Raw genomic sequence first — 12,198 nt, 5'->3', positions numbered from 1 at the left:
GCTCTGAGTTGTTCTTGAGCCATGTTTTGATCTGGCCACGCCTGTTACATATGAGGAGAGGTGCCTTAGTTGTTCACCAGAGCGGGGCCACCCAAGTCACTGGTTAGTGATGCTGTATGTGGGGGCGGGGTCAGAGAGGGACAATGGTGGTTCCCTCTGCTGCTTCCCAGCACTGGGGACTGCACGGTCTGTCTCACCACTCACTCCTTCACCGGTTTATCTGCGCGCAAATGTATCTGCGATTAGCCTTCAGTGGGTTCTCCTGCTTCTCCACACCTGGGATCCGTCCACGGCTGCTGGTGCATCTGGGTCGCATGCCAGGGTTGGTCCAGTGGGTCTTTCCTGCCCATCCCCGCTCTGCTGCTGGCTCTGCCCCTCTTACCAGTTTGGCTGAAGGGTTCATTATTGTCAGACTTCCATGTAGTTCAATTTTTCTGTGGTTTGGCTGTGTTTTTGTTGCTAAAACTTTGTTGTTTTTAAACTTAGTTGTGTGAGAAGGTGCAGTGCTTCCACCTCTGCCTCCATCCTGGAGGAAGTCTAAAATACATATTCTATTGATCTATCAAACATTGTTGTCTAAGCCTATTGTTTCCCTCCTTCAGCTTTTGACTATAAGTGCAACTTCTTTGGGCATCTATGTGGTTTACCTCCTTTTTGAGTGATTAAGATTACATTTCAAATAATTATGTTGAAGAAGAAAAATTATTAATGTTATTAATCATGATTTTATTCTTTTGATATTTCAGCCTATATGTGAAATATATTTGTGTTCTTTGAAATGCCATGTCTCTTTGAAATGCAAAATGAGTATAGAAATTCAAATACATTTTTATTTGACTGTCAGCACACATTCCTGTTATGAAGACCAGTTAGCACACAGAAAACAAATGACTAGCCTTGTATAAAGTTTCACCACTGAGAATGAAATGAATGTCTTCAACTATGGGCTGTTAGATGATTTGCTAGTAGCGTAACTTTGAGCATGTTGCTTCACTTCTCTGTGCCTGCTTTAGTCTTCCCATCAGGAAAGTGAGAAAAATAATCGGACTTACTAGGAATGTTGAGAGAATTGAACTAACGAATGCAAGTCGTGTGCTTTACACAATACTATACACACACGCAGAAGTACACAACCATGGTTTAGATTTCCACATGAAATTTATTTCCAACATTACCTAAAATTTAAAATTTCCTGTGGAGAAGTTTTTCCAAGGTACTTTAGTCATTGTACCTTGTGTCGGTTCTCTCCTTCCACTAGCGAGGCAGTCAGTTACAGACTTCTTGGGCCCCTAGCTGGCGTTCAGACTGTGGAAAGCTCTCAGAGTGATGCAGCAGAGATTTGAGTTGGTCCTTGCCCTCTCGGAACTTGCAGTTTGATGGAGGGCAAAAAATATAAGAGAAATTTTAAAGATTGAGCAATAAAAGGCAAGCTACCATTAAGGTTCACATTGTAGGTGCTGAGTTATAAATTTTGTAAGACTTCAGAGAAGGGAGCCTTGACAATAGTCATCCAAGGTGTAAAGTGCTGAGAATATTAAATTGGGACTTAGGAGGCAGGGGCTTTAGCTCAAGCTCTATGAACTGCATGGCCCTGGGACTTTAGGCAAATCATGTGCTTTCCTGGGATTTAGTTTGTGTTTTTATAAAATTGAAAGTTTTGATAAAGTGTTCATTAATAATTCAGTCAGAAAGCTGGGAGTTATACTGGGTCTTTAGGGGTTTGTTTATGTATTTTCATTTTTGTTGTTGTTACTTTGTTTTATGAAGGACACATGAAAATGTAAAGGTTCTGTAGATAAAAATCTATTGACAGGAAACCTTTACCTTAGTTGACTGGTGAGTAAATGCATTCTCCCTGTGGTTTGCCTGGTAATCAGTGTAGTTCCAGTACCAGAGCCCAGGTGATATTTACTGTACAGTTTCTAAACAAGTGCTTTGCTTCATGGTTGTCTTTTTCATTTAAACTGAACTCTTATTTTAAGGGGAGCTTATATTTCTTATTTCGTACTTTTGTATCATAAGAAGGGTCTTCAAGTAATTTAGTGTTAAATATCTGTTTAATGAAAGAATGGATAAATGAACAAAGGAGTATAAACAGGATGGAAGTAGATTGTGAACAATCTTGGGGAGATTCAGTGTTGGCTTCAAAACATGAGAGCGTATTCCCTGGCTGATGTGGCTTAGCTGGTTGGGTGCCGTTCCACAAAGTGAAAGGTCACTGGTTACATTTCTGGTCAGGGCACATGCCTGGGTCGTGGGCCCAGTGCCCAGTTGGTGCATGCAGGAGGTAACCAACCAGTGTTTCTCTCTTACATCTATATTTCTCTTCCTTTCTTTCTCCCTCTGTACCCTCTTTCCAAGAATAAATAAATAAAATATTTTTTTAAAAAAACAAGAGGAAATAAATGACAAGGCTTTTAAACAGCTTAGTGATGTCATGAAAGTATTTAAGAAAGAAATTAACATTTCTTGGTTATCATACTTTTTCCAAGTATATTGCAAGATGGGAATTATTCCCATTTTTCTAATGGAAACAAAGGCTTTTAAATTGTTAGTAAAATGGAGGCAATTTTTAAAAATTATTTGAATTTTGTAAAACAGCCTCAAATAATGACAGTGTGGTGACAGTGATTAGTAGAAGGTGGCAGCGTGCAGCCCAGGTGGGAGGGTGCAGCCCCTGAAAGAGCGTGAAGCTCTGGGTCCTCCCTCCATGCATCACACTTGGGTCTGTTCCATTGGTCTGTCCCCGAGGTGTATCTTCCGTAGAGAAACCAGTGTGTAGGAGGCAACAGCCTATGCTGGAAAAGCAGGGCAGTTTGGGGTTCAAGCCTGTCCCCAACACCTACAAGGTGAGAGGCCTTGTACAAGTAGGAACTTTTCAATATCTCGGTTTCCTCACCAGTAAGGCAGGGATGGCAGTCCTAGTTTTATAGGAGAATTCTGAAGAAGAAAGGAGACTGTAGGTTGTAATAACTGCCAAAAAGAAAAACAGATAAGAGTAAAGGGCTTTTGTCAAGTGGGGGAGGTGGGGGCTAGTTTGGATAGGAGGTTGGAAGAAAGCTTCTCTGAGACAACATCTGAGCAGAGATACAGAAATTTGATGAGGAAGGGAGTCAGGCAAGGGCTGGGTAAGGAGTGATCTTGGCTGAAGGATCATCAGCTACAAAGGCTGAGTCAGGAAAGAGCTACTGAATTAGGAGTGTGTTTTTCAAGCCCAATGGGTAATTTTGATGAATACCCATAGTTAAAAAGTCACCAGTGTAATCATACAGGACAAGAACAGAAAGGAGAGAATGGGGGGTAGGAAATCTTTAAAAATAAAGAAATAGAAATGAAATTTCTTAGAGTGAAAAATACAAATAATTGGACTATCTTGGAAATTTTTTCCAACAGTTTTTCTTTGTATCTTGATACTCGAACTGTGTTGGCAGAAATGTGTGATCTTGTGAGCTACTCTGAAGCTTACCTTACAGAACTCTGAGCATTCTAGACAGGTAACAGTTTTTCCCCAGTCCGAATACAGTGGTTCCTTCCTTTGGGATGTGTACTAGCTGCTATAGGAGAAAACATGGGCTTTGCTGAGAGGAAAACCAGTGAAATAAATGTAAAGGATGGGCTCCAGGTCTTCTTTGCTTTTCATCTTAGATGGAAAAGAATGGCTCCTGGCAATACTGTGAAGGTAAAAGGAGGAAACATCCCACAGAGTTTTAGAATAGTCTCCTGTTACAAGGACAAAGGCCGACTGTCATTTAAGTGATCAGAACAAAAACAGTAGAAATTCAAAAGATAATTCCATCATATGAAAAAATTTTAAATTTAATTATTGTTCAGGTACTGTTTTCTGTCTTTTAGTCCCATCCCAGCCCACCACCCCAGTCCTCCACACTCCCTCCCATTTCCACCCCTGTTAGTTTTTGTCCATGTGTCCTTTATACTTGTTCCTGTGAATCCTTCCCCTTTTCCCCTGAAATTCCCTCCCCTCTCTCCTCTGGTCCCTGTCAGCCTGTTCTGTATTTCAGTATGAAATCTTTAACTTTGAAGTCTAATGTCCTGTATTGCAAACGGGATTCATGAATTTTCTTTTCAAGAAACCAGTTCAGTGTGATGGGTTTCAGTAGGAGTCTTTGTTTCCTAATGTTTGCTTTCTCCAGCATGTGCTCTCTTTTCCACGGGTAATTTAGGTAGACATTACCATTGATATGTCCTGACATTGGATCACACCTTGGGATTTAAGAAGAAATATTAGAGGTGATCCTCTGTAACATTGTCTTTTGTGAAGACAGAGGGGTTGAAGGCTAATGTCAAGTTACTCACCTAGTGTCAAGAACTTAGTTAATGCAAAGCCGGTCTGATTTTGTCTCTGATCCCCATTTTAACTCCACTTCACTTCTATGTTAGTAGTTAGTCATTAGTATCCAACTTTCAAATATATATCTGAAGGAGACTCTATGATGGGAACTAAAGGACATATATACTCAGTAATTCTTTGGGCTGGCTGCTCAAAGAAGTAGGCTGCAGTGAGAAGAACTAATTTACAACATCATAGTACTTGCCCGAAGGAGGAACAGGCTGCCAACCTTCATCCCTTTAAGAATTGTCTGCCTTGTTCCATAATTATCAGTGCAATCCTGAAAACTCTAATTAGTCAAAATAACATTTAGGAATCAAAATATATGTGTAGAACAAGGGTTTTTAACAAACCTTTTAGAGTGTGGATTTATTTATGAATTTGAGGAAAACCATGAAAAATGTATTTGTGTCTAAAATAGCATATACTATCTCAGAAAGTCAAAGCCCACTTGACATTTATCCAGGTTAAGAACCCTGATATGTAGCCAATTTACAGTATCTCCCAGTAGCCAAAGCTGAGATAATATGAGCAAAAATAAATAAATGGTAATAAAGGATTATAACATATGCAATAAAAGAAATACTTGTGAGATCGTACTGATATAAATAAATAATGGACTATGTAAGTAAGCACAAGACAATACCTCCTTATAGTAGAATTCCAGTTAATGTAGTGATAGGTATAGAAAATTGCTAATTGGAAAACACAGATGCAGTAATTGTTGCAGGCAAGTATCATCAATGAATGACAAAATTAGTGGATGAAAGTCTAATGAGAAATGGGATATATACATAGCCTCAAAGGGTCTCCCCACAAAGGCTCTATTAATCATAAAGGGAAAACTGGTAACTTCGTATTACCAACACCTGACAAGCACCTTAACATGGGTCAGGGCATAGGAGAAGCTTGAATGCAGTTTTAGGAGACTTAAGGGACAGCCATGGAAGGCCTCTTTCTGTGTTGTAAAGAATGGAGTGGAGAGGGTCAGGAACAATGAAGACAAGCCAACTGAAAATTAATTGTAGATGTTTAGGCAAGAGACAGTGGTGTGTTAGACAGAGATGGTTGCTAAATGAGGGAGTATTTATGGGAGAATCAGTAGAACTTGCCAGCAGATCAGATGGGGGCTGAGGGAGAGGGAGGAGTCCAGCATGATTTGTACTCTTCTGGCTTGAACACTGCTGCATGATGGTGCCACTTACATAGAGGGCATGATCTATGGGAAAAAACAGATTATGTGGAATGAAGGCTAGTGATAAAGTCTCTGAAGATGTTCAAAATCATCTAGTTTTAGGTTGAGGTACAAAGAATGATTTAATGTTGTTAAGGATGAAGGCTTATCCTACCACCAACTAAATTTTAGCCTTTGCTCTCTGCCTGGTCCTGTGCTAAATTACTCTACATAAGTTTTATAATAATCCTCAGGCCTGAAATATGTTCATTTTTACTCCCAGTTTACAATGAGGAGATCGAAGTTTAGAGAAGTTAGGCTGCTCGTCCCAGAGTCAGGCAGCTAAGAGGTGGCAGGACCGAGACTTAGGCCCACATCTCTCTGCCTGCTCTTCCTTCCTAAGCTTCACTGCCTCCTGTATATCTCTTGCCAAATAAAACTCTGATGTCTTTTCTTTACTTTTTACTGTGTCTTGTGAGAATACCATTCAAGTCATTGAAATGAGAATTCAGTTGCATGCCTGATAGAATCAAATGAGTTAGCAATCCAGTTTAAAATTCTAACAGGGTGATGAAGCAGATGTTGTGGTTAAGGGGTGGGTTGTATTCTTTCAGTACATTAGATGGTCTCTGTCACCAACACTTCCCTGTCTGTGGCAGGTACCCTTGTCATTTGCTAAGGTATAGGAAGTGATCTAGGTCTGTTGTTCCTATTAATATTTTCAATGCCCTGCAGAGAATTCGGTCTATGCTTCAATCTCAGTATTTACCAAGTGAAAAGAAAGTAATTTACTTAAAAGAATGCCTCCCAGTATGAAAAACAATCTCGTACTTCCAAGTACTCATTAATAATTAAGAGAAAATTCATCAAATCTTTTTTATACTGAAGTTGGCTACTTAAGTTGGGTAATGAACTAATGATAATAGCAGCATCTGGACAGTGTTATCTGGACATGGCAAGCTTTACTACCTAATATTTTTAAAAACTCCATAGAAGCACTCCGTACCCAATGAAACATCAATTGATTTATTCAAGAGTTAGCAAATATGCTCTGGCTGGTGTGGCTCAGTGGATTGAGCACTGGCCTGCGAACCAGAGTCCTAGGTTTGATTCCTAGTCAAGACACATGCCTGGGTTGTGGGCCAGGTCCCAAGTAGGGGGTGAGTGAGAGGCAACCACACATTGATGTTTCTCTCCCTCTCTCTCCCTCCTTTCCCTCCTCTCTAAAAATAAATAACATCTTAAAAAGGAAAAAAAAGTTAGCAAATGTGTGTGGTAATGGGTTACTTAGTGATGATTATGTCTCAACACTGCTTTTGATTTTTTAACTAATGTTTCTGAAAACATTAATGTGACTGCACGGCAGATTTACCCGGGGAGTGTACATGTTTATGGAACCTAAGCAAATTATGTAGCAGTTTTCTGTTTGTAGTCATTACTGTGAATCCATTTCCTACCTGTCCAGGCACAGTGTTGTCTTGTTGCTTACTCACCTGGTATATAAACCTTATCACAGACCAAGTCCTGTTAGGTTCTACAGAGGCAAAAACTAATAAGATTTAGCTCCTTTCCATAGAAGCTAATGCAGCAGGTGAAATAAACAAATGAGCAAATAATAATAAAATAGAATGGCTTCTTTAAAAAATTCAGCCACGAAGTAAACATTAATTGAAAAGGAAGGGTGTGGCTCGGCAGATAATGCCAGTGGCAGATGAAGTCTTTCTTCATAGAGAGCATGTCATTTGAGTTGTAATTAGAGAATGAATTAGCGTTTCCCTGCTACAGAAAAAAGGAAGTCTTGAAAGATGGGGAACAGATTATAAAAAGATACTAAAAGAGGTAGTTTTTGGAGCCATTGGAGTTTAGTCTGTGTGTGGAATTGAAGGGTATTTCGGGGAGAAGGCAGAAGATAAGGCTGGGTAGAGCTGCTGTGTTACCTTCAGAAAAGCATGTGCCATCCTAAAGAATTCGAATTTCACCCTAATGAAGGGTCATTCAGTGTTTTAAAGAAGACTGGTGACTAATCCGTCTATGTTTTAGGTAGAGAATTCTGGATGCAGTAGAATGATTTGGAGGAAGAGACTCTGTTAGACTCATGCTATGGATATAGACGCATAGTATTTATGCTCCAGAATTAGGGGGTCAGCTGCATTGAGTCTGGCTCCAAATTCTTTGTGGTTTACACTACCCCTCCCTGCCTCAGCAAACTCTCTTAATTTCCCCAGTGTGGATTGAACACACCAGGTCACAGAGACAGACTGGAGTAAGTACAAGTCAGTTCAGCCTCCTTATACAAACATGCACACCTCCCCTGGAAAACCCTGGACCCGTCATTCTAGAAGAGTCCCCACATCACAGGGTACATTCACATCACACATCCATGGTGTTGCTGCCTCAGAGGTTCTTTTGATTTTTACTGAAGCGCCTCAGTTTCCTCTTTCCCCTTTGATTCTGTAGCCCCAAATTCTTTTCCTGACATTCACCCATTTTTCCTCTTTTATGCTACAAATAATCAGTCTGACCTTATCCTTCCCAGATTTATTCCATCCTTGATTTCTCCCAGAGTCCTAAAACATAGAAAAGCTTCTTAGCTTGTTGAGGAAATAGTTTTTTTCATTCTTGAAAAATGGGAATGAGTTCTACCTGAGCTTTTAGTATTTTCCCACTGTTCCAGAGTCTGTAAGGCCTTATAGCTGAATTGTGTATTCCTGACTCAAATGTCCTTGGATGCTTACAAGGGGTAAAAGCATATTTAACCTAAAAGGACAGACTCCTGTTTATTGAAAACAATCATCTAACTATTATAATCTGCCCTTCTGAAGAACCACTGAAATGGACCCAAACTACCCAAATGCAAACATTTGCAAAAGTTTTAACAGGTTATGACAGCAGTCCAACTCATTCAGATGGGTACTAAGTTACGTGGAGAAGGACGGGCTTAAGAGACATCCGCAGGGCTTGCAGTACAGTGACTGCAATACCTTCAGAACAGGAAGAGGTCAAGGATGATTTAGTCTTTGAATGTGATAAAATTTCCAGGAAAGAGATGTTGAGGGAGAAGGCAAATACACTTTGAAATGTTTAGATATACTTCCGAAGTTGTAGGTCTGTTACTAGAGTTGAACAGGTGGCTCTGAAGAATGAGAGATGAATCAGTGTTAGGAATAGAAACATTTGGAATTCATCAGCCCGTAGGGAGTGGTTGAAGAAACAAAAGTTAACGAAACATTGCAGGGAAAGTAGGTGAGAACAGAAGAGGATTGACAATAACAAGACACTGACATGTGTGGACCAGACAGAGAAAGAGAAGCTGATATTTCTAAAAAATAAATAAAAATAAACCAATGTTCTTCATTGAAGAAGATAGTGGTAAACAGTATGACATTCTTCAAAACATTGTAGGCAGGTTATTTTTTATGATGAAGGAAAATTGAGAATACTAATAAAAGAGGAAAAAGAATACCAAGAAAGGGAGGGATTGAATAAAGGAAATAGAGCTGATATTTTGGAACAAGTGTCTTTAGGGAAATTACAAGGAGCCTTAGAAGAAGGCAGAGACTTAACACTTCTGCTAAGACAGAAAGGAAAAGGCAGCGAGGTGTTGTTAAGAACAGGAATTAGCATTGCACAGACTTACTTGAATTTTGGCTGTGCCGATTATTTGGGAACCATCATAGAACCTCTGTGGGTTTCCATTCTCTTCCTCAGGCAGTGATAAGGAGCCCTCCCCTGCAGGGTTCTGAGTTTCTTGATGTAGGCCGAGCCTGTGCACTTGCCCTTCCCTTTGCCTCCGTTGCTCATTCTCAGATGGGCACAGACCACCTCTTTCCCATCTGTGGGTCTCCCTGCTTGCACTGCCCAGCCTCAGGTACCTTCTTCCTCAACTGCTTGTCCTCGATCTCACCACTCATATTTGTTTACTACTTCATAGTACCTGCTCCCATCTGAAATGACCTTGACTGCACGTCTTTTTGTATTTCATAGTTTATTTTACCTATTAGAATACTTGAGTATTCATGATAAGAAAAGACTCATCTCATTTACTATTCAGTCCCCCACCCCTAGGATAATTGCATATGTGGCACCTATTCAGTAAAGATTTGATAAAACTATTTCTAAAAACTTAGTCTGTGATTTGGAATGAGGGAAGAGTTGGCGGGTTGGGAGATGGCTACCAGCTTTCAGTAAAAGGACTGGAGTAGGGAGCGGAGGATGAAGCAAGTATGTGTTGGAAACCTTTAGCTCTACAAGAGTTAGTTGTGGATAGAGTTACATTTTTTCGTAGCCTATTTCAGAATTCTTTTATTTATTCTTACAGCCAAAGAGTAAATAGGCTAGTAGTCACCTAGGCTATCTTATTACTTGTTTGTCTTCAGTTACCAAGTCTTTTCTAAAAAAAAATTATATATACATACCATTCATTTATTTCTGTGTGAATAATAATATGAATAATGGCTACAATTTTTGTTTCTATATTTGCAAGGGCCAGACACCATTAAATACTATACACATATGAGCTCATTTATTCTTTTCAACAATCTTATAAGGGCAGTACTACCATTATCCCATTTACGGATGAGAAAACTGAGGCACAGAAACAGGTCATGCCCAAGGTCACGTGGCCAGGATCAAACCCAGGCAGTGTGGCTGCAGAGCCCAGCCCCTTTACCACTCAGTGGTAACTGCCTCTCAAGACCTACTCCACTCATCTGCGAGCAAACAGAGTGTTCCTTTTGTTGAAGCCAGACAAGGTTGTTCATCGGCTAGTCAGACAAAGCGGGTCAGATTGTCCTGCCAGGGAAATGTCCTTGGAGAAATTGTCCTGTCTGGGAACAAACCTGGAAGGAATTTTCTTTTCAAGGAAAGGAATACTTGGTTTTATTTTACCTTTTCTTTCCCCCTCTTCTTCCCCGCTCACGTCACTGATAACCCCTTTCAAGATAAGGTCATCTGAAAATTAAATTAATGTTCTGTTCACCCCTTCTTCCAGGTAATTTAATAAAGACTGGTCTCAACCCTGAACACCCCGCAGTAAACCTATACGTGCTCCAGTAGACTGGCACAGGTGGTGAAAGGGGATTCCGTTCTTTGTAGACAAACTTGCATTTTCATTCTGTAGTGTCAAATAGGTGACCTCTTAGAATGTTTGTGCCTAATGCTTTTCTTACAACCCAAAACCCTGGTTATAAGTTTCAGCCCTCACTTCTCTATTCTTACTCGTTTTTTTCCAGTCCTCTGCTCAAGCTTCTCTTTATTTTTTCCCAATATTTTACTGAATACCATTGTACTGATGATCAAGAAATTCTTATTTATAATAAATAGACTCCAGTTCCTCATTTTCTTAGAATTTACATGAGGAAAGGTTATCAAAAGGAAGTGAAAGTTTTACTTTTTTTAACAATATGATTCTTCCCCCAACCCCCCAATTCTTGAACAGAGAGGTAGCAAACTTGTATTGGTCAGTCCTTTTGTGCCTGGTAACAGACAGTAGGGCTGCAGTCTGCAGGTCTGTGTGGTGTGGCCGTGTGCTGCCGACTACTGACCCTAGAGTCAGACTGCCCAGATGTTCCTCCTTTGCTCCGTCTGCGACCTGTGTGACCTTGGGCAAGTTGCCTGAGTTCTCTGGGCCTCGATTTCTTCCTTCCTTTTGGGAGGGAGGGGGCTCAATTTCTCTAGATGGAAAATGGAAATATGTCTCAAGTCATTGCAAGGATTACTTGAATTAATGTAAGTAAAGGATTTAGAAGCTGTTGTTTCCATGTGCTGTTGATGTTGCTGTTATTGAGGAAAAAATTGCTTTCCTTGTCACTGACTTGTGAAATGCTTCCTAAGCAAATATTATTTAAGTTCATCTTGACACATTCACATGGTTAATTTAGTATGATATGCTTTTGTTTTTCTGTGTGTCATTTATTGATTTTTTAAATTTACAAGCAATTTATAGCCAAGTCAAAGGAGTCTTTTTATGCCTCTTATGTCTTAGTCAGATGACACTAAAAAACAATCTAAATAAAGATGTCTTAAATATTTTTCTTTGCTTTCAAGAGTCAAATGTGTAAAGTATTCAAAACTCAATGTTTTCCTTGGGTTAGAATATTTTTGAATGCTTCTTTAATTTTAAGGAAGTCATTTTATTTATGTGTAAATACAGGAAAAGGCAGACACACCCATGGGTATTTAGGTACATTCAGGTGTATTGAGTAGCCATGCCTTACTCCCTCTAGAATGTACATACTGCCATCTGCTGGAAAAAGCTTTTGTACAACATCTAGGCAGTATTTTTTCAAAAATGTATTACTGTCAATTTTGTTTTGGATAAGTTAAACTACATCTTTTAATTAAAATTAAACACATTTCAAGGATGAGTCTTGACATCTCTCTCAGGAAAAACTAAGATGGGATGGTTGTTTTTCTAGGTCTTTTTGGGTGGATTATGAAAATACATCCACAAACCTTTAAAACATTTTACATGGGTACATGGGAGAGTGCTAAGGGCGGTTGTGGGGCCTTTTGCTTGATTTGAACAGCCCTGTGATATAGGCAGAGTAAGCCCAGTTATGATTTGCGAGTGAGACAGTGGAGGCGCCAAGAGGTCACATGAATAACAGGTCACTTGGTTCCTCCGTGGCATGGCTGCAAGGGAAGTCCAGGTCTTTGAATGCCTAATGCTGTGGTG

The 12,198-nt window shown here is 39.8% G+C and overlaps 1 protein-coding gene across 1 annotated transcript in view; it reads left to right on the top strand.

Annotated features, from left to right (window-relative positions):
• Window positions 1-12,198, top strand: part of ADAMTS3 (ADAM metallopeptidase with thrombospondin type 1 motif 3) — a 233,692-nt gene that overhangs the window by 183,801 nt on the left and 37,693 nt on the right. The window lies entirely within an intron of this gene.

Source organism: Artibeus jamaicensis, unplaced genomic scaffold (genome assembly GCF_021234435.1).
Source record: "Artibeus jamaicensis isolate MK-2021 breed Jamaican fruit bat unplaced genomic scaffold, CSHL_Jam_final scaffold_1031, whole genome shotgun sequence".
NCBI lineage: Eukaryota > Metazoa > Chordata > Mammalia > Chiroptera > Phyllostomidae > Artibeus > Artibeus jamaicensis.
Note: the sequence above shows the minus strand (reverse complement) of the source record. Positions and strands in the feature narration are given on the sequence as shown.